Source organism: Taeniopygia guttata, chromosome 23, assembly GCF_048771995.1.
Source record: "Taeniopygia guttata chromosome 23, bTaeGut7.mat, whole genome shotgun sequence".
Taxonomy (NCBI): Eukaryota; Metazoa; Chordata; class Aves; order Passeriformes; family Estrildidae; genus Taeniopygia; species Taeniopygia guttata.
Genome location: NC_133048.1, coordinates 5,366,743 through 5,388,882, shown reverse-complemented (window position 1 = coordinate 5,388,882; position 22,140 = coordinate 5,366,743). Strand labels below are relative to the sequence as shown.

General features: G+C 53.0%; 1 protein-coding gene across 6 annotated transcripts in view; it reads left to right on the top strand.

The window, feature by feature from the left end:
- Positions 1–22,140, top strand: part of HIVEP3 (HIVEP zinc finger 3) — a 280,416-nt gene that overhangs the window by 121,785 nt on the left and 136,491 nt on the right. For all 6 annotated transcript variants that reach the window (XM_030290542.4, XM_072918044.1, XM_030290543.4 and 3 more), the window contains one exon: positions 8,058–8,129. The gene's annotated coding sequence lies outside the window, so the exon portion shown is untranslated. The remainder of the gene's footprint in view (positions 1–8,057; positions 8,130–22,140) is intronic.

Genomic DNA, 22,140 nt, shown 5'->3' with positions numbered 1-22,140 from the left:
CTGGGCACTTCAGGGACCCAGGGCAGGAGCTGCTGCTGCTGTGCCCAGGGAAAATGACTTGGGAAGTCCTGCTGGAGAGGGAATGGAATAAAATCAGCTTTTCCAGAAGGAATCTGCTGAGGAAAGGGGTGTTTGGAAATCTGGGCTCCAGGGGGGCAGAGCAAGGGGAAATCAGCCCCGGGCAAGGGACCCTTCCTGCCCTGCCACCGCTGCCCGCGGGGGTCTGCCCTGCCTCGGTGTCCTTGCTCCACTCTGGCAGTTTGTTTTTGTGATTCTCAGGCTGATTTCTCCTTCCCACAACCTGCCTCATTAGCAAAACACAACTCCCCAGAAATTTCTTTTCAATCTGGCGTTTCCACCCGTCAATTATCTGCAGGTTTTTATTCCCTCACACTTTTTTTTTCCCCCCTCTTTTTATTTTTTTTCTTTTTCTTCTTTTTTTTTTTTTTCCCTTTTTCTTTTTTTGGACTTAAATAAAATGTGCAGCTTTTTCTTCTTTAACTTCTCCAAAGGGATCAGGGTTTTCAGAATGCAGAATCCCACACTGCTGGTAGCTGAACCCGGGGTTTGAACCAAACCTTTCAGGAAACCCTGACCCTACATGGGCAGAGGAAGAGTTTTGGGGTTACCTTCCCATGCAGAGGAGGTTCCACAGCATCACCACGAGACATTTGGCCAAAAATCCACGAGGAGGGATGAAGGAGATGAATGTGCTCTTTGATTCTCTGCTCCAGGGTTCCAGAGCAGCCTGGGGTGAGCCCAGCACCCCAAAAGTTGCTCTGAGCAGTTTCAGGAGACAGCATTGCTGCTTTGCCAGGATTTTGCCCTGCTTTTATTCCTGCAGTTGGATTTGTAGTTGCTCCTTCCCTTTTTTCCCCCCTCTTTTTTCCCTTTTTTTCCTATTCTGTGCAGATTTCAATGGGGGCATTGTCAGAGCTGGAGCAATGTGAGGGCTGATCTTTGCAGCATCACCAAGGTGGGGTTTTTTTATCTCACTCCAAACCAAACCCAGACTTTTCAGGCATTACCACAGCTCAAACTCCTGCCCTGGCACGGTGCCTGGTGCTGTTTGTGCCACATCCCAGAGCCTGGCACCGCAAACCCTCTGATGGACACCCCGTCCCCAGCTCTGATCTTGTGCCTGAGGCATCTGCTGCCTCTGGGGGTCTGGGCAGAGCTCTGTGTCCTGGTTTGAACAGCCAGGTGTGTGCTGAGGAGGGCAAGAGCCTCTCCTGAAATGGAAAATGCAAACCCCCTCCCTCTGAATTATTGTAATTTTGAAATTGAGGGGCTCTCAGGCAGATATATGGAAATAGGAACAACAGTTCTTTACCAGGAAAACTAAAAATACCAATGCAATAGCACAACCAAAGCAGTGGCAGAGTCAGAGCAGCCCTGGCAGCCTGTGGGGCAGGGAGGTGGCAGCAGCCCCATCCCAGGGGGGCTCAGCCCTCCTGCAGTGCCAGCTGTGCTTCTGCTGGAGCAGGATCCTGCACAAGGGGGGAGTTTTCCTCTGGAGCTCCAGGGCTGGGGGAGATGGGCCTGGGCTCCTCTGGGAATGCAGTGGGAAGAAAGCTGCTCCTCTGGGAATGCAGTGGGAAGAAAGCTGCTCCTCTGGGAATGCAGTGGGAAGAAAGCTGCTCCTCTGGGAATGCAGTGGGAAGAAAGCTGCTCCTCTGGGAATGCAGTGGGAAGAAAGCTGCTCCTCTGGGAATGCAGGGGGAAGAAAGCTGCTCCTCTGGGAATGCAGGGGGCAAAGGCTGCTGTGCTGTTCCCAGGTCAGATTGTATCCAGGTAGGAATGCTCGGCTCCTCCCCTGGGCGCAGCATCTCCCCATGGATGATGGAATTTTCTCAGCCATGCAGGGACACTCAGTGGCCATGAACAGCAGAGATCTCCTGGAGGGAGGATTGGCTGTGGGAGAGAGAAAGAAAAGTGCCCAAAGAGCAGCAGAGCCCTGCCCCAGCTCTGACAGATGGGGTAGAACACACACCCAGCTGAACCTGAGCCACTCTGCCAAGCAGCAGAGCGGGCTCAGCCCTGGCACAGAGGGGTTCAGATGATTTTTGGCCCTTCCTTTGCCACCATCTGTTTGGGATGGAAACACGAGCTGGGTCCAGCCTGAAAGGAGCAAGCAGGAGAGAGAAAATCCCCCTGAGCCGAGCTCAGGGACATCTCAGGACATCTCTGCTGCTCCAGGTGCCACCAGGCGGACCGGGGATGTCACCAGGGCTGGGAGCGGGCTCGTGTTGCCCGTGACAACCCGGGATGGAGGCTGCTTGCCAGGCACACACAGACACACGTGCACGGGTTGCCATAACAACCAGCCTGGAGTTTTTATGGATCCTGGGCTCTGTTTGCCAGCATCCAAAGCACCTCCGTGGGGCTGCAATCCAGGAGGAAAAGGGGCTGCCACGATGCTCTCCCCACCTCCAAAAAAAAAGAGGCTTAAATGAGGAATGATGGGCAAAAACTGTGGATTAATGATGGGAAAATTGGGAAGAGAGAATCAAAAAGCGTTCAGTGCTGTGCTGGTGTTTTTCAAAAAGAACCTTAAATCAAGAATGATAGGCAAAAAATGTGCATTAATGATGGGAAAAGTGGGAAAAGAGAGTCAGAACAGGTTGGGTGCTGTGCTGGTGTTTTAAAGGATCCTGGGCTCTGTTTGTCATCATCCCACCTCCCCAAAAAAACCCAAAAAACAAAACAGAGCCTTAATTCAGGAATGATGGGCAAAAAGTGTGGATTAATGATGGTAAAAGAGATGGGAAAAGAGAGTCCCATAGGCTCAGTGCTGTGTTGGAAGCACAGGGAAAGGCTGGGCTGGATTTGCTGGGTTTGGTGTCCCCAGCCCAGCCCTGCTGCCAGCAGAGCCACCGATGCCAGCAGCAGCTGCAGGTGACAAACCAGGGGTGGAGATTCTGCCTCTGAGCCAGCCTGACCCCGGCTACAGCTGGAGCTGCCAGGCAGGAAGGGGACAGGGCTGGGACAGGGCTGGGACAGCAAGTGCCACCCCCAGCCTGGGCTGAGCCCCCAGGGTGGGCAGCAGGAAAAGGGGGATTCTGCCCCTCTGCCCTGCTCAGGTGATTCCTCACCTGCAGAGCTGCTCCAGCCCTGGGAATTCCAACAGCAGCAGCACCTGGAGCTGAGGAATCCACGGAGCGGCTGCAGGGCTGGAGCCCCTCTGGAGCCAGGCTGGAGAGCTGGGGGTGCTCCCCTGGAGAGGAGAAGCTCCAGGGAGAGCTCAGAGCCCCTGCAGGGCCTGAAGGGGCTCCAGGAGAGCTGCAGAGGGACTGGGGACAAGGATGGAGGGACAGGACACAGGGAATGGCTCCCAGTGCCAGAGGGCAGGGCTGGATGGGAGATTGGGAATTGGGAATTGTTCCCTGGCAGGGTGGGGAGGGGCTGGGCTGGAATTGCCAGAGCAGCTGTGGCTGCCCCTGGATCCCTGGCAGTGCCCAAGGCCAGGCTGGACACTGGGGCTGGAGCTCCTGGGACAGTGGGAGGGGTCCCTGCCAGGGCAGGGGTGACACTGGGTGGGATTTCAGGTCCCTTCCCACCCAACCCATCTGTGGTTCAGCTGTACCAAAATTCCATGATCACCAGCCTGAATCCCACTCCCGCCATAAATGACATTTACTCTGTGCAGTGGGGATTGTCTGTAGCACCAGAAACCACCAGGCTTCCAGGGCAAACCTTTTCTCCTCCCGGGCTCCAGGAGCCCTTTCTGCAGGCATTCATCCTGGGATCCAGGGCAGGGATCCATCCCAGCTCCAGGAACCCTTCCCACAGGGATCCATCTCAGGATCCAGGGCAGGGATCCATCCCGGGATCCAGGGCAGGGATCCATCTCAGGATCCAGGAGCCCTTTCCTCAGGGATCCATCCCAGGCAATGAGCCCTTCCCGCAGGGATCCATCTGGGATCCAGGAGCCCTTCCCGCAGGGATCCATCTCAGGATCCAGGGCAGGGATCCATTCTGGGATCCAGGAGCCCTTCCCGCAGGGATCCATCCCATCTCCAGGAGCCTTTCCCGCAGGGATCCATCTCAGGATCCAGGGCAGGGATCCATCCCGGCCAATGAGCCCTTCCTGCAGGGATCCATCCCTGCTCCGGGAGCCCTTCCCGCAGGGATCCATCAGCCCTTCCTGCTGGGATTTATCCCATCTCCAGGAGCCCTTCCCGCAGGGATCCATCAGCCCTTCCTGCTGGGATTTATCCCATCTCCAGGAGCCCTTCCTGCAGGGATCCATCAGCCCTTCCTGCTGGGATTCATCCCATCTCCAGGAGCCCTTCCCGCAGGGATCCATCCCTGCTCTGGGAGCCCTTCCTGCTGGGATTTATCCCGCAGGGATCCATCCCGCTCCCGGAGCTCTGCTCTCCCTCCCCGGACAGGGTGAGGCTGTGGAGCTCCCGGGGAGCTCTGGAGCTCTGCAGAGCCGAGCTATTCCTGGAGCTGGAATCTGTCCGCGTCCCGCCTGGCTCCTCCAAACGTTTGCCAAGGAGCGCAGGAGGTGAAACAGCAGCGCTGTGCCCGAGCCGCTTTCCGTGCCTTCCTTCCCGGTGCTGCCGGGCACGCACAGGGACAGCGGCCACCAGAGGGGACGGGCAGGGCACAGGGCGGTGTGCGGGCAGCACCTGCGGGGATTTGGGGCAGAAAAGCTGGGATTTGGGGCAGAAAAGCGCAGATTTGGGGCAGAAAAGCTCGGATTTGGGGCAGAAAAGCTCAGATTTGGGGCAGAAAAGCTCGGATTTGGGGCAGAAAAGCTCAGATTTGGGGCAGAAAAGCGCGGATTTAGGGCATAAAAACTGGGATTTGGGGCAGAAGAGCTCGGATTTGGGGCAGAAAAGCGCGGATTTGGGGCAGAAAAGCTCAGATTTGGGGCAGAAAAGTTCGCATTTGGGGCAGAAAAGCGCGGATTTGGGGCAGAAAAACTCGGATTTAGGGCAGAAAAGCTCGGGTTTGGGGCAGAAAAGCGCGGATTTGAGGCAGAAGAGCTCGGATTTGGGGCAGAAAAACTCAGATTTGGGACAGAAAAACGTGGATTTGGGGCAGAATAGCTCAGATTTGGGGCAGAAAAGCGTGGATTTGGGGCAGATAAACTCGGATTCCGGCAGCCTGAGGAGCAGAGCAGTCCCTCTGGGGGAAAGGAGGGGCCGGGAGAAGGAAGGACTGGGAAGAGGGAAGCAGCAGAGCGAGGCATCACCGCAGCTGCTGCAGCGCTGCTTCCAGCTCCCCTGCGGGAGGAGGGGTAGGAAAACCAATTTGGATGGAGCTTGGAGCTCTGGGGATGCTCGTCCAGAGCCCCCTGTGCCTGTCACCTCCCAGGTGTGACAGACCAGTGATGCCATGCTGACTCTCGCAATTAAAAGGCAAATATCCTGTATCTATGTTAAGTTTTATAGATTTATAGTTATGTTTTACCCCCCTTGCGTTGTTCTCAGGGCTGCCCTGGGTTTGGGACATTTGGCAGGGGGGGCTCGTTACCATGGCAGCAGCTGACCCCCAGTCAGGATGGCAGAAGTGATCCCAGCCCTGGACAGCGAAGGAGGAGTCGATGGACAGAACTTTGGGAGGGGCCGAAGGGTTAAAAGGTGAAACCTCCACTGTGTGGTGAGCACATGGTGGGGAAACCCTCTGCTCCTGGTGCTGTGATATTTTCTTTAATCAGTTTTCTGTTGTGTTTTTGATAAGGTTTAATAAACATTTTAAGTTTTTGGAAGTGGGTAGCGTTCCTTACAGGAGGCCACAGCCTGGCCCTGCTGCCACAGGGGTGTGCAAATATCTGCCAGCTCGGGCTGATCAGGGAATTCCCACTCCTGTTGCTCCTGCACAATCCCAGCCCCTGTTCCTGCTGCTTCCCTTCCTTCCGGCCCTTTTCTCCCTCCGAGTGGCACCAAGGGGACACCGGGTGACCCCACCCAAAGGGTCTCAGCCGGGGGAAATGAAATTGTGCATTTGGAGCTTTTAGGAGTGAAAGTGGCCCCATGGGCTGGGAAAATGCTTTTGTAGCATTTCCTTGGGCTTTCTCCCTTGTTAAACGAAAGCTGCATTTTGCTTTAATACATCTCCAAATTTAACATTGGAAGGTTTTTTCCCTTAGTGCAGCATTGCTGGTGGGGTGGTTTAAATTCACCTGTGCCTTCAGTTTATATCCCAGTGATTCCAGGCATTCTCAGTGCTGACATTCAGCATTTGTTTGTGCAGAGGAGCTTTTGCAATGACATTGTGTGGAGTTTTCTGTATTTCCTAGGAGCTCTGTGAGTGCCCAAATGCTTTCAGGAGAAGCCACAGATAAAGCTACAGCTTTGAAATGATCTAATCGCTGGCAGCAGAAGGGATGGTGGGGGGGAGATGTTGGGAAGAATTCCTGCCTGAAAGTGTTGGTTCCATTAAATCCTCACAGTCTGACCTGTCTGCAGTTATTTCCTGCTGTGTAATGAGAAATGTTAATTGAAAGAGGCAACAGGAGTAACCCTGGATGGGTGTGGATGAAGTTGTGCAGTGCCTCCTCCTGCTCCTCCTGCATTCCCAGTCCCAGCCGGCTGCTGAGGATGCTCCAGGCCAGCACAGGGATGCAGCTGCATCTCTGTCACCCCTGAAGTGTCCCCACACCTGGGGCCACTGTCCCTGGGGCTGGAGACGCCTTCATGGCCGGTGCCTGTGGCAGCCTCCTCATCCTGCCCTTTTTCCCCCATCCAGGACTGCTCTGGCTCATCCTGGTGCTGTTCAAGCCCAGGCTGGACAGGGTTTGGAGCCCCAGGACAGCGGGAGGTGTCCCTGCCATGGCAGGGGTGGGCTTTGAGGTCCCTTCCAACCCAAACCATTCTGGGATTCCAATTTCTGGGATTTTGGGAACTTCGTTAAGCCAGCACCAGCCTTTTGAACATTATTTTTCCTGAGTACCTTCCCATAACCTTTCCCATTTACTTCCCAATTACTTTTCTAATAAAGTTTAGCCCCACTGAGGTTGGGAGTGGTTGAACCATCCTTGACAGTGCCAGAGCCCAGGGCAGAGCTCAGCTTTATTTCCCAGCCCTGAATTACTCAGGTTGGGGCTGAATTTGCACTCCCAGCTCCAAATTACTCAGGTTGGGGCTGAATTTGCACTCCCAGCTCCAAATTACTCAGGTTGGGGCTGAATTTGCACTCCCAGCTCTGAATTATTCAGGCTGGGGCTGAATTTGCACTCCCAGCTCTGAATTACTCAAATTGGGGCTGAATTTGCACTCCCAGCTCTGAATTACTCAAATTGGGGCTGAATTTGCACTCCCAGCTCTGAATTACTCAGATTTGGGGCTGAATTCGCACTCCCAGCTTTGAATTACTCAGACTGGGGCTGAATTTGCACTCCCAGCCCTGAGTTACTCAGATTGGGGCTGAATTTGCACTCTCAGCCCTGAATTACACATGTTGGGGCTGAATTTGCACTCCCAGCCCTGAATTATTCGAATTGGGGCTGAATTTGCACTTCCAGCTCTGAATTACTCAGACTGGGGCTGAATTTGCACTCCCAGCCCTGAATTACTCATGTTGGGGCTGAATTTGCACTCCCAGCCCTGAATTACTCAGATTGGGGCTGAATTTGCACTCCCAGACCTGAATTACTCAGACTGGGGCTGAATTTGCACTCCCAGACCTGAATTACTCAGGTTGGGGCTGAATTTGCTCCCAGGGTCTGATTTTAGGAGAAGCAGAAACCCCTTCACCAGCCAGGCTCCCGTGCCTGGTCTTTGTGTCTCTGGAAATGGATCATTCCATGTGCAAAGAAAACTCTGCAGTTCTGCTCCTCTAAAATTATTTGCTCGCTAAAGAGAAGAGGAGAGCACAGGGAAAAATGCCTAAAAAGATAAAGCCAAAATGGTGACAGAAAGGTTGAGATAAGGAGGGAAAGGGCGAGGAGGGAAAATCCCTGAAGTGTGGATGGGAGCAAGGAATAAACTCCCTGATTTGGGAGCAAGGAATAAACTCCCTGATTTTTGGAGAGGCTGCGAGTGTCTCTGTGGTACAATTCTGCGCTGCCTCATCTCACGAATGTCTCTTCTTTCCCACCTCAGGCACCCTTTTCCTATGAACACCTGAGTCTCCTCCACCTCTCAGAGGATGCACCTGTAGCAGCTTTCCCACAGGTAAGAGCTCAGCCGTGCCTGCTCCAGGGGTTTTGGGGGTGTGGGGATCACAGACCCTGTGCCCTCAGATCTTTGGGGTGTGGGGATCACAGACCCCGTGCCCTCAGATCTTTGGGGTCAAGCCCAGACCTGGTTTTGTGATGGGTTCTTTGCTTTTTTTGGGTTTCCTGCAGGTTTTGTGCCCCTCTGAGGTGACACAACCCCAGGGGGTTGCTGTTCCTAGAGATTTGGTTTTCCTCTTTGTTTCAGCTGACACAGGGCTCTGGTTTGGTTTGTAGGTGATCCCATCCAGGTGCTCACAGGGATTTTCTGGTCCCAGCAGCTGTGGTTTGCAGGGTGAAGGTGGAGCTGGCAGCTCCTGCTGCCGTGATTTTCCTCCTGGCTCTTCATCCAGCTGCTGAAAATGTCAAATATTGAGAAACAGAAGCTGCTGCTGGGTCTCTCCCCTCGCACATGACCAGCAGTTCCCAAATCCCACCTCCCCTGCAGCTCTGCCTTTTCCCCTGGCAAAAAATCTCATCAAATCTCTTCATTTGCTGGTGAAGTTTTGCCTTCCTAGGGGATGCTGCCTGCCCAGCTTTGGGGGAAGTTTGTGGGAATAAAATGCTGTTCATGGAGCTCTTGGAAAGCCAGGTGCTGCTGGGCAGGGATGTGATCTGCCCCAGGACATTTTAGGGACTCAGTGCCAGGTCTGGCGCTGGTATTGGGTGGATTTTAAGGCCTGGGAATCACTTGGCTGATGTGAGCCAGGTGAGCACGGGCTTAGAGTGGAAAATGGGATTGTTTTACCCGCAGGGATGCCCAGCCCCTGGCTGCAGCCAGGCTGTGGGGTGTTTTCCCAGGTAAAATGTGGTGGCACAGGGTGGAAAGCTCTGGGGATGGGCCAGGCTGGGGGAGCTGCTGCCGCTGCTGCCCCTGCAGAAGGCAGAGCTGTTTTGGGCAGGATTTGGGGTGGTCGGGGCAGTCCTGGGCAGCCTCTGGCTGAGCATTAATTGGAGGGGACAGGTTGTGCTCCCCGGGAGCGGCAGTGACAGCTCAGAGCCGCCTCCACTGATAAATAAAGCTGATTATTGCCGAAATAAAGCTGATTATCGCCGACCTTTCCCTTGCCGAGTGCTCCTCGCAGGGTCCCTTCAGCCGAGCCTGGCTCCTGCCCTCCATTCCCGGCGGCAGCGGGACAATGAACCCAATAAATTCATCTGCTGTGTCGTCTGCCCAGCCCGCACCCCCCCTCGCCGTCCTTTTTGGCAATCTGTCATCCCGAATTTTGGTGCGGGGCCAGGAGCTGGGTAAAAAACTCCTCGGGCAGCTGGAGCGCGACACAATAAATGGGGTTTAAATGGGATTTAAATGGGGTTTAAATGGGGTTTAGCGTGTTTGTAAACAACTGCACTGAGCGGGGCGCGCCCGGACAGAGCCGGGGAGAGTCGAATTAATTCCCGAGCGGAGATGCCGCGCAGGGAAAAGGGGAAACATCCCCCGTGCTGTGGTCCCCGTCCGCTCCGGGATGTCACCGAGCACTGGGCTGGCTCCTCCCGGAGCGGTGGCACGGCTGGAGATGAGCAGGGACAGCTGAAGGGGCTGGGAGAGCGGGGATGCTCCGGGGATGCTCCGGGGATGCTCCGGTTCGGTGTCAGCTCGCCTTGGAAATCAGCTGGCAGGGAAGGAAGATCAGCGAAGGGAATGAAAGCTTCTGGCCTGTCAAAATAGCCCCGTTTCTAGAGAATTCACACAGCTTGTTCCTGGTGGGGAAAAGAAAAAAAAAAACCCAACCAAAAATAGTTTAGTGGTTTCTTTGCAGCAGGGAATAAAAAAAAAAAAATCCTTTACTGAGGAGGATTTGAGGACAGAACAGGGAGGGAGCAAAAAGCTGTAGTTGAAGCACAGGGATAAGATGATCCCAGGTCATCAATTTTGGTGAAAAAACCTGAATTTCCAGGGATTTCCCACTCTGCTGCTGAGAGCTGTGAGAGTGTCGGAATCTGTGGTATTGGTGACTCCGAGACTGTAGAAAGTCTGTGTCTTTCTGCCCCACTGCCAAAGCAGAAGCCATAATTGGTCTGTGCTGTTTCAAGGTTGTTTATTCTGTTTATCTCTAACATGTTCTGCTGCCCTGCCGCAGCTCTGTCCTGCAGGGCAGCGTGTGGGGCTCTGCCCTCAGTGGGATGGTACAAACATTAAATACCACAAACTACCTGTGCTGGATTTACAATAACGTGCCAATATCTGTCACCTACGTTGGACAGTGTGTCCCCAGCCTGAACCAACAGAAAAATGCCAACACCACAGTGAGACATGGAGGGCATGAAGAAGGAGAAAAAGGACAAGACACACCCAATTTCCTCCATCTTGTCCCCTTTGAACCCCTCATCTAGAATCCTAAAATTTTACTTTTGCACCCGTGCCACAATTAATTATTACTTATATCAAACACTCAGAGCTTGTAATTCACCCTGTAAGATTGAAAACTCTTTTCCATGGACAGAGATCACAGCCAGTGTCTCTGGGGGCTCTGTCCAGGGGGGTTCCTGACCCCTGCCAGGGTCCCAGACCTGCCAGGGCAGCCAGAGGGAAGCCCTGGGTTCCCACATGAGGGGAGCGGGGTTTAGCACCAGGAGATCACTGCTTACACCCACAGGAGTTCTTCCAGCGGGGAAATGGGGAAGGGGAAATCAGGGGGCTCTGAAATGAAGCCCTTGGTGAGAGCCGAGCCAGCCCTGCGGGTCCCTGCTGCTCCTTGGGGTGCAGGAATTGGCACCGTGGCTCATCGAGCCATCTAATTAATGAACTCACGATGTGCTGGGATTAAATGTTATTAAACCTTGGAAGCAGAGCAGGGGAGATGAAATGTAAGCAGCGCTTGGGAAGGGGAAGGAGGGGCTGTGCCACACGGGGTGCCTGCCAGCCCTGGGGCCAGGTGCTGAGGGGTGCTCGGGTTATCCACAGGTACCTGCGGGTGATGGATTAGAGAACCCCAGAACAGGATCACAGAATATCCAGAGTGGGAAGGGACCCACAGGTGTGAGAATTGATCCTCACTTCCAAAAATTTAAAGGGTTTATTAAACCTTATCAAAAACACAACAGAAAGTGAATAGAGAAAACACCACAGCACCAGGAGCAGAGGGTTTCCCCACCATGTGCTCACCACACAGTGGAGGTTTCACCTTTTAACCCTTCGGCCCCTCCCAAAGTTCTGTCCATCGACTCCTCCTTTGCTGTCCAGGGCTGGGATCACTTCTGCCATCCTGACTGGGGGTCAGCTGCTGCCATGGTAACGAGCCCCCCCTGCCAAATGTCCCAAACCCAGGGCAGCCCTGAGAACAACGCAAGGGGGGTAAAACATAACTATAGATCTATAAAACTTAACAGAGATACAGGATATTTGCCGTTTATTAATGAGACTCAACCATGGCATTTTTCATCCATCACACAGGGATCAATCATCCCCTGCCCTGTCCCTGCCCAGACCCCCCACCAACCCCACCCTGGGCATCCCTGGGGCTCTGGCAGCCTCGGGGCCGTGCCCATTCCCTGGGCAGCCTGGGCAGTGCCAGCACCTCTGGGGGAAGAACCTTTCCCTGAGCTCCAGCCTGCCCTGCCCTGGCCCAGCTCCAGCCGTGCCCTGGTGCTGTCCCTGTCCCAGGGCAGGGATGGAGCTGCCCTCGGGAGGAGCTGCAGGTCCCTGAGCTCTGCCCTCAGCGTGCCCTGCTCCAGCTGCACACACCAAGAGCCCTCAGCTGCTCCAGACCCTTCCCCACTCTCCGGACACTCTCTAATAGTTCAGTTTTATACTGGGGCACCCAAAGTACCCCCAGAACGGGAGATGAGCCCCCCAGCCCACCCCACACACCTGCTTTCACTCCAGCCAGGGAGGTTCTGCTTTCCTTACCAGGTTCCTCTGGGATTTTACCGACCCTTCCCTCTCTCCTGCCAGCCAGACCATGAATTCCCTGATCCCATTTGAAGTGAAAATGAAGTTTCTTTTTCTTTTCCCCCAAGTTTTTTATTGGCAAAATGTGATGCTCTATCCACCCCTATTTCTCCACGGTAAGGGACGCTGTATTTACTGCCTTCAAATCGATTTGGGCTCCGCTGGGATGGAAATTGAAGTCGCTGCTCAGATGTTGCACCTCGGTTCTTCTTCCTCTGCTCCCAGAGTTCTTCCTCTCTGCTTGGATGTGCTGGCACAGCTTAGCCCTGCTGGGTTTTCCAGGAATAACCAAGTTTTTTTGGATTTGTGGGGATGTGGGGTGTGTGCAAACCCACGGCCCTCACAAGGGCTGCAGCACAGCCCTGGCTTTTTTTGGGAATGCTGTTTTGCCTGCTGGATCTCCAGCACCCCACACGAGCTGTCTTCCCTCCTGACAGCTCGGGGAATAAACTCCATGCTAACTTTAGCTCTCCCTCCAAGGTGGATAGCTGAGGTTTGGGCACCATCAATGCCTCATTCATACACCTACAAACACTGGAAAAAGCAAGGGGGGGACGAGGGGCAGCCAAGGTCCCACCCTGAATGTGTCTGCTCCGCCAGCAGCTGCAGCTCGGGCTCGCGGGGAGAACAAGCCGGGGCTGTTCCTCGGGCGGCCGGGGAAGGGCTGGGTGTTTATATTTAGGGCCACGGAGTGCAGGTGGCACATGGAAACCTGCCAGGATTCTTTGCCCTGTTTTTCCTGGACTGGCCCGAGCTCCCCAGGAGGGCTCTGAAAATTTCCTCCTGGATGACTCTCGGTTTTGGAGCCGTTGGCTGTTTTTTGGTGTTTGACCCTGGGGGGTTTCTCCTGTGCACTTTTTGGGCAGAGTTTTGCCCAGAACACACATTTTTTTAGAGCAGGTTGGTGGCTTCTGCCACTTGGAGTCCGTGTAGAGTTAGGATTTGGGATCATTGGGATGTGGGATTATTGGGGTGTGGGATCACTGGGATCTGGGATCATTGGGACATGGGATCACTGGGATGTGGGATCATTGGGATGCGGGATCATTGGCATTTGGGATCATTGGGACTTGGGATCATTGGGATGTGGGATCATTGGGATTTGGGATCATTAGGATGTGGGATTATTGGGATTTGGGATCATTGGAATGTGGGATCATTGTGATTTGGAATCATTGGTATTTGGGAGCATTGGAATCTGGGATCATTGGGATTTCTCACTGGATAAGAGAGCAATGAAATGAATAGGTGGGGATGAGCCCTCTTCCAGCAGGGAGGTGGTCCAGGATCTGGGTGTGGCAGCTCTGAGCTTCTCCTGTGACCATCTCTGCTCTGAGCTTCTCCTGTGACCTTCATCTCTGCTCTGAGCTCACCTTTCCACCCCCAGAGCTCCTCCTGGGGCTGTGGCACTTGGGGACACGGTTTGGTGGCACTGGGTTGATGGCTGGCCTTGGTCTTGTCCAGCCTTGGTGATCCTGGGATTCCCTGGGCTCTGGCTGAAGGAGGCCCCATTCACCTCCAGCCTTCCTCTTCCTCCAAAGTGAGAAATAGGAGAAAAATGGAAAAAACCTCAAAACTGGGTCCCTAATCCCACAGCTCTTAGTGTGTTCCCAAAGTGAGAAATGGGGGAACACTTTCTCAGAGTCCCTAATCCCACAGTTGCTGATGTATTGCCAAAGTGAGAAATGGAGCAACAATGGGGAAAACTCAGATGAGCACCTCATTCCACAGCTGTGGGGATCTTCCCAAAATGAAAAATGGGGGAGCATATTGAGAGTCCTTAATTCCACAGGACTTGGGCTGCTCCTGAAGTGAAAAATGGGAGAACAGGGTGGAAAACTCTGAATGCAGAGTCCCTAATCCCACAGCTGTTAGAATGTTCCCAAAGCAAGAAATAGGGGAACAATGGAGAAAATTCAGAACTGAGTCCCTAATTCCAGAACTGTTGATGTGTTCCCAAAGCAAGAAACGGGGGAGTGATTCAAAAGCTTAGAATCCCTGAATCCCTACAGATGTTAGGATGTTCCCAAAGCTTCACCTCATGGCTCCAGGAGCTGCCAAACCCGAATCAGTCCTCACCTGGAGACATCTGGATTTTGATGGGTTTGGCTTGGCAGGAGCTGGAGAGGACAAAAAAAAGGGGGTTGGGGCCTTGGCTGGTAGAGCTGGACCGCAAAGTCCTGGTGGGGATTCACAAGTGGCAGCTGGGGTTGGCCCAGGAGGGAGCAGCATCTCTGGAGAGGCTGGAATTACTGGGAAATGTGAGTTTCACGTGGCACTGAGGTGGACAGCAAAGATGCTGCAGCTCTCTCCTGATATTGAGGAAGGAAAAGTTGGACTCGTCACTCCACATCATTCTTCAACTGAAATTCCACCCTCACGGGGAAGAATTTCAGCCACTCCTCAGGAACTGCTCACTGAGCTTGCCCTGGCAGTGAGCAATTCCTTTAATTCCTTCTTGTCTTGGTTTGAACAGACAGGTGTCTGCTGAGGAAGGCAGGAGCCTCACTTGAAATGGAAATGCAAACCCCTTCCCTCTGAATTATTGTAATTATGAAATTAAGGGGCTCTCAGGCAAAGATATGGGAATAGGAACAACAGTTCTTTACTAGGGAAATTAAAAATACCAATGCAATAGTACAAACAAAGCAGTGGCAGAGTCAGAGCAGCCCTGGCAGCCTGTGGGGCAGGGAGGTGGCAGCAGCCCCATCCCAGGGTGGCTCAGCCCTCCTGCAGTGCCAGCTGTGCTTCTGCTGGAGCAGGATCCTGCACAAGGGGGGAGTTTTCCTCTGGAGCTCCAGGGCTGGGGGAGATGTGCCTGGGCTCCTCTGGGAATGCAGTGGGAAGAAAGCTGCTCCTCTGGGAATGCAGTGGGGAAGAAAGCTGCTCCTCTGGGAATGCAGTGGGGCAGAAAGCTGCTCCTCTGGGAATGCAGTGGGGAAGAAAGCTGCTCCTCTGGGAATGCAGTGGGAAGAAAGCTGCTCCTCTGGGAATGCAGGGGGAACAAAGCTGCTCCTCTGGGAATGCAGGGGGCAAAGGCTGCTGTGCTGTTCCCAGGTCAGATTGTATCCAGGTAGGAATGCTCGGCTCCTCCCCTGGGCGCAGCATCTCCCCATGGATGATGGAATTTTCTCAGCCATGCAGGGACACTCAGTGGCCATGAACAGCAGAGATCTCCTGGAGGGAGGATTGGCTGTGGGAGAGAGAAAGAAAAGTGCCCAAAGAACACAGAGCCCTGCCCCAGCTCTGACAGATGGGACAGGGCACACAGCCCAGCCACATCCTGCATTTCCAACCCAAGGCACTTCTCCACAGGGAATCCAGAGGCTTGGGTGGTATCTGTGCATGTACCAGGGCTGGGGAGGGTTGTGAAAAGCAGAGAGCAGCTCCTAAGATCCCTTCTCTTGGTGCCTCGGAGGGTGTCCAGGCTCTGAGTTCACAGAGTCAATATGAAGAAGTTTTTGAGGGTGTTTTTTGCATTCAGAGTTACGAAATTCCTGTTTGAATGGACTGAAACTCTGGGCAGCTGCAGGGAAACGAGGCTCAGACTGGGGGTGAGACATGGATGAAGCCCAGTGAGGAGAAAAGATGTTGAATTTGAATTCTCTGTTCCTGTAACCAAACCTTGGCAAGTCATGGTTCTGAGAGAGGGGGAAGAAAAAAGTCAACTCCAGGTTCTGTTTGCACTGAAATATTTTTGGGCATGTTTGGGTTCTTTGCTGTGGCAACCAGAGGGGTTATTTTTAGAATTTCTCCCAAGATGCTCCTCTGTGCCTCACTGAGCTGCTTGGGAAGCAAAGCTGTCCCAGGGGATTTTGAGTTGAAATGAGCATTAATTCCAAAAAATTCCAAGATTGTCCTCCTGCTGGACAATCCCAAATTCCAGCTTTTAGGAAAGGAAAGGCTCTGCTTTCAGTTGGGAACCCCTGACTTCAGAATTAAACCAGCCATAGATATTATGGCAGCTTGGCTTAGCAGTTCCACGGAGTAATCCCAAAATATCCATTGGCATTTGCAGCCCCAGAGTTCCTGGCCCCGAGCCAGGGAAGGGCCTCCAAGTCTAACCCAGCCAGGATCAGATCCCTGTTTTCCTGGGGAGTTCCACCAGGGAAGGGAACAGGGGGTTGGTTGGGATTTTGGGTGTAATTCTATGGCCAAACTCGTTCATGGAATCAGGTTTGGCTTGGAAGGGGCCTTAAATCGCATCCCATTCCGTGGGCAGGGGCTATCCCAGGCTGCTCCAGCCTGGCCCTGGGCACTGCCAGGCATCCAGGAGCAGCCACAGCTGCTCTGGGAATTCCAGCCCCTCACAGGGAAGGATTTCAGCTCAAAATCCTCCAGGATTTCCTAAGCTGCCACTGGAATATTTCCACCTTCCAGTTTCCAAAATGAAAAACATTTGGAACATTCAGGCTGGAGCATTTCTTCCTTTGGGAAGTGTTGTTGTGCTCCATAAGAACCAGATCCCAAAAAAACAAAAGCAATCCCAAAAGATCCCCAAGCAGATCCAGCAGGGAAGGGGAAGCTGCTTTTTCAAATGTTTTATACTCATATTTTATTGTCTTTCATCCACAATCCCTTAAACACACTGGCATGGATTGGGAAAATCCGTTGGGAAAACCAACAACAGCCCTTTCTCCACAGCCTGCTCAGGAATACTTTGTGTTTTGGGATATGTTGTTCCTCTCTTGGAATTTTTTCCAGGCTGCTCTGCAAAGTGTTTCCAGGTGCACGTGGACAAGGCAATTCTCTGTCTGCCCATGGTTTGGTCAAGGGCTCTATTATTCTTTGAGAATTTTATATTAAAAAAAAAAAAAAAGAATTAAAATGTGCAGGGGAGCATCCCCAGATGGTCAGGTTTGGAGGGAAATGTTTCCTTATCTCCATATATTGATGAGTTATAGAATAACAGGTTGGTTTGTGATTAAAAAACATCTCATTCCAACCTCCCACTGGCTGGAAAACCTTAAAGAACACCAAATTCCAAACCCCAGGGGTTTGATAGCCCAGAAAGACTTGGAAAACTTTAAAAATCATCAAATTCCAAACTCCAATTATTTGACATTCCATAAAGGCTTCAGATCCAGGGATTTCAAACCCAGCCCCAGATGGGCAATCAAAGACTGGGGGAATTCAGGCTCGTGGAGGCCCAGGAATGGCACAGGGAATTTCAGAATTTGAGTCTCGAAGAAAAGGAGCAGCAGAGCTGTTAAAATTCCCTGTGAGCAGTGGGGCATTCTGAGGAAATCTGAGGCACTTTGTTAAGAGAAATTTAAGGGGGGGGGTTTGCCTCGAGCTGTTAAACCAACACGGGCATCACCCAGGGAAAATGAGGGAAAAATCAGGAAAAGGATGTGATGTCAACATTAGTAACAGGGGAGCGCTCAGCTCTTGAAACATTTTACTTTCACCAAGATTTATCTCCAGAACTCGTTGTTGTTTTCAGTTATAATCCAGCCTTGTGCTCTGTTCTGCAGCCGTAGAAGCAATTAGAATATTATTTGTTTATTCTCCATGCTGCTGTTGTTTATAGGAACAAAAATCAGCTTCTCCCAGCCAAGGAGCCAGGCAGATTTCTAATTTTTTTTTTTTTTTAATTCAAACCCATGTGACCAGTTCTGATTTAATCCTGGAATATGGTGCAACTTTTAAACTCCAGAGTTTTAACAGGCTCATTTGCCATTTCATGTTGATGAAGATAAACAAAATGGCCTTAATTTTTCCTGGCTGTTTTCTTGTTTCTTCTCTCCTTATTATTATCATAATTATCATTATACCACAGAAGCAAAATTATAGAGTTGAATAAACAGCATTTTCCAGCAGTCAGGTGGGCCAGGTCCATTTTCAGGTTTGTTCTGGGTACAGAAAATAAAAATCCACGCTCTGCGTTGGGAATATTGAAACCAGGAGGCTCCTGTGGAGCCGGGGATGTGCAGAGAGGATCTGAAATCTGTGACAAATTTAATCTTCATGGAAGGATTTGGAGGGGCTGGGGTGAGTCCAGGGCAGGGAATGGAGCTGGGAAGGGGCTGGAGCCCCAGGAGGGGCTGAGGGAGCTGGGAAGGGGCTGGAGAATCCCTGAGGGAGCTGGGAAGGGGCTGAGCCTGGAGAAAAGGAGGCTCAGGGGGGACCTTGTGGCTCTGCACAGCTCCTGGCAGGAGGGGACAGCCGGGGGGTCGGGCTCTGCTCCAGGGAACAGGGACAGGAGGAGAGGGAACGGCCTCAGGCTGGGCCAGGGCAGGCTCAGGGTGGGCACAGCAGGAATTTCCCCATGGAAAGGGGCTCAGGCCTTGGAACTGCCCAGGGAGGTTTGGAGTGCCCATCCCTGGAGGTGTCCAAGGAATTCCTGGATGTGGCACTCAGAGCTCCGGGCTGGGGACAAGGTGGGGATCAGCTGGGACTCGATGTCCTTGGAGCTCTTTTCCCACCTCGTTTCTGGGATGCTGAACACCAGAATCCCAAAGGCTTTTCCCAGAAGGGAATATCCATCAATCCAACCCCAGCAGCAGAGGTGTCCCTGCCCAGCCCCGTCTGGCAGGGAACATTTCCTGTTCCCCCCCTGCTCCAACCCCTCACCCCAACAACAGAAAAGGAGCCCTGGAAGTCCTTAAAATCCCATTCTTGCATATTGGGGGAAAATTTCCCCATGGAAAGGGTGGTCAGGGCTTGGCAGGGGCTGCCCAGGGGGGTTTGGAGTGCCCGTCCCTGGAGGTGCCCAAGGAATTCCTGGATGTGGCACTCAGAGCTCTGGGCTGGGGACAAGATCAGGCACAGATTTGATGATCTCGGAGCTCTTTTCCAACCTAATGCGTTCTGTGGTTCTGTGATTCATCAGGGTTGGATCTGTTTGTTGTGTCATGGGATGGGGAATCCTGGCATGATTTGGGTTGGGAGGGACCCTAAAATCCATCCAGTGCCACCCTGTCATGGCAGGGACACCTCCCACCATCCCAGGCTGCTCCAGCCTGGCCTTGGGCACTGCCAGGGATCCAGGGGCTTGATGAGGAAATTTTGGTGTCACAACTCAGGGGTGAGGCTGAACAACAGAGACACAAAACCTGTCCTGGGGGGTCTTCAGGAGGGCAGAGCCCCTGCCCAGGTGTGAACCCTGCTCACACCCCGGGGAAATGTGGCTGGGAGCCTCTGGTGGGACAGTGGCCTCTGGACATTCGTCACCTGCTGGCTGGGCTGGCCCCGCAACCACAGGGAAGGGTTTGTCTGGACCAACAGTGCAGAAAATCAGTTTTTCCCTGGGAAACTCTGCAGGAAGCATTGCTGGGATGAGTGGAGAACAACAAATCTTGGCATTTATTGAGATAGATGTGGAGGATTTCTATAAATCAGTGCAGCATTTCCTTATCTCCAGATACTGATGAGTTATAGAACCACAGGACGGTTTGTGTCACAGGGACCTTAAAAAACATCTCGTTCCAACCTCCCACTGGTTAAAAATCCCTTAAAATCACGAAATCGTTAAAAATCACCACATTCCAAACCCCAGGGGTTGGGTAGCCCAGAGAGGCTCCAACTCCAGGGATCTGAAGATCCTCATGGTGTCCAATCCACCAAAATTCCATCAATCCCATAAAAAGGTGTAAAGATACGTTTGTCTGGTTATTTAATCTGCTCAGAGAGTGTGGGAGCACGTGGCCTCTCTCAGACATGTAAAAACACCCAGCCTGTTAACACAGTGCATAATTAAGCCCTGGAATTCATTGCCAATGAAAATCTCGCCGTGGATTTTAATAACGTTCTCAAAAAAAAGAGACAGCCACGGCTTTTATTAATAAAACGAGACACGGCTGTGTTCTGGGAGAGGGATAAAACAGCCAGGCTGCTTCAGGAACAGCCCTAGATGTGCGAGCTGAACCCTGCCTTGCCTGGCAAGGCTGATTTTCTTTTTTGCATTTTTCTTTTCTGCTGGTGGTTCCACTCTGATTCGCACCTGTTCTGAAGGGCTGTGCCCAGGGAGGTGTTGGCAGAGCCGAGGTCCAGGGGAGGGGGGGATTAAGGAGCTGCTCAGATAAACCCCGGCTCAGCTGAGGCACTTCTGGGCCATTTCAGGTCACCATGAAAGAAAATCCAAAAGGTGTCAAATCCTGCAGCCCCGGGGGTGTTTTTGGAGTGGGTTTTGCCTGCAAACAGCCCAGCCTGGGGCTGGGGCTGTTCCTGCCAGCCCTAAGAACAGCTGGAGGACGAGCAGGCAATAAAACTGTCTGCAGCAACCTCAGAGCATCAAATCCCTGCTCTGGGCTGGGTGAGCCCAGGAAATGCACGGGGAAGGAAAATGGGGTGAGCCTGTGGTGGCACTGGGTGGGCAGGCACAGCTTTGCTCCTGGATGGCTTTTCTCTCTCTCTGTAGCACTCAGGAGGTGACATGACCTGGCTGTGGCTCCTGTGGTGCCAGCCCATGGTCACAGAGCCAGCGATTCACAGGAGGGTTTGGGTGAATCCTAAATCCCACCCAGTGCCACCCCTGCCATGGCAGGGACCCCTCCCACAGTCCCAGGTGCTCCCAGCCCCAGTGCCCAGCCTGGCCTTGGGCACTGCCAGGGCTCCAGGGGCAGCCACAGCTGCTCTGGGCACCTGGGAGAGCCCAAACCTCTCCACAAGGCCCTGCCAGGTACAAACCCCCCTGCATTTTCCAGTGGGGAATAGCATTGGGGGGACCTGGAACCATCCAGGAAATCATTATTTCCTTTCCTTTATCCCTTTGGTGCAATGGTTTTTGGTCCTGGTTCTCATCCTTGATTCGGGAATCTGAATCCCAGAGTGGTTTGGGTGGGAGGGGATCTTCAATCCCAGCTCATCTCACCCCAGGGACTCCAGCCCCAGTGTCCAGCCTGGCCTTGGGCACTGCCAGGGATCCAGGGGCAGCCACAGCTGCTCTGGCAATTCCAGCCCAGCCCCTGCCCACCCTGCCAGGGAACAATTCCCAATTCCCAATCTCCCATCCAGCCCTGCCCTCTGGCACTGGGAGCCATTCCCTGTGTCCTGTCCCTCCATCCTTGTCCCCAGTCCCTCTGCAGCTCTCCCTGGAGCTTCTCCTCTGCCCCAGGCTGTGCTGCTGCTCCTGCTGGGTTCTGCCATCATAGGGGACAAACCCGGACAGGACAATCCCCCCTGATCCCTCTCCTGGAGCTGTGGAATCACTGAATACCCCGAGTTGGACACTTGGGACTGCCTGGCTCTGCCCTCACAGCCACGCTGCCTCTGGGTGATATTCACATCAAATCTTCCCCTTGGTGCTTTTGCTGCTTCCAAAAATCCATGCTCAGAAGGGAAGCAATGGTAAAGGATTCCTAAAAAAACCCTGGCTCATGGGGTTCCAGGTTTCTGGGATGTTTGAAAGCCACCTGAGGGCACCTGAGGAATGATCTTCATTCTGGGAATAGCAGCAGTCCAACGAGCCCTTCCATAATTCCATACTCAGCCCCTCTGTAATTCCACACTCTGTCCTGAGCTCCAGCCCTGGAAGAGGGGGAAGAACATCCTAAAAGTTCCCTCTGAGCCCCAGCAGCCTCCCCATGGCTCTGAAATGGAGCCCCTGAGCTGGAGGTGAGAAGGGACACGAGAGGAACCTCAGGAACGTCACCCTGCAGGCTGGAAGGGGACTGGGTGCCAAAACATCATTAATTGCTGCCATAGCAGCAATTAAATCCCAGCCTGTGCAGCGCTGGTGGGGAGGTCTCTGCAGAGCTCCATTAGCTCCATTCACCTCTCTCTTCCAAGACAGCTCCAGCACTAATTGAGCAGAATTCAACCCGGCTTTCCCTCCTGGTAATGGGGGTTCAGAGCTCCTAATTGACCTGCTCTGCTGGCAGGGCAGGGAGCTCCAGCAGCCACTGCCTGACTGCAGCCTGTAATTACAGACATTCCAGCCTCTGAAGGAAAACCTGAGGAGTTTTCTGTGCTGAGCTGAAAGTGTGAAATAATTATATATATATATATAAAAGGAAAAAAAAAATCCAAGCAAGTCTTTGAAACCTCTGAGCAGAGTCAGGGGAGGAAGCTCAGAACTTCGGGGCTGGTGGCACAGTCCAGCTTTGGGGAGGAGGTTTTGGGTTGGGATCTCCTG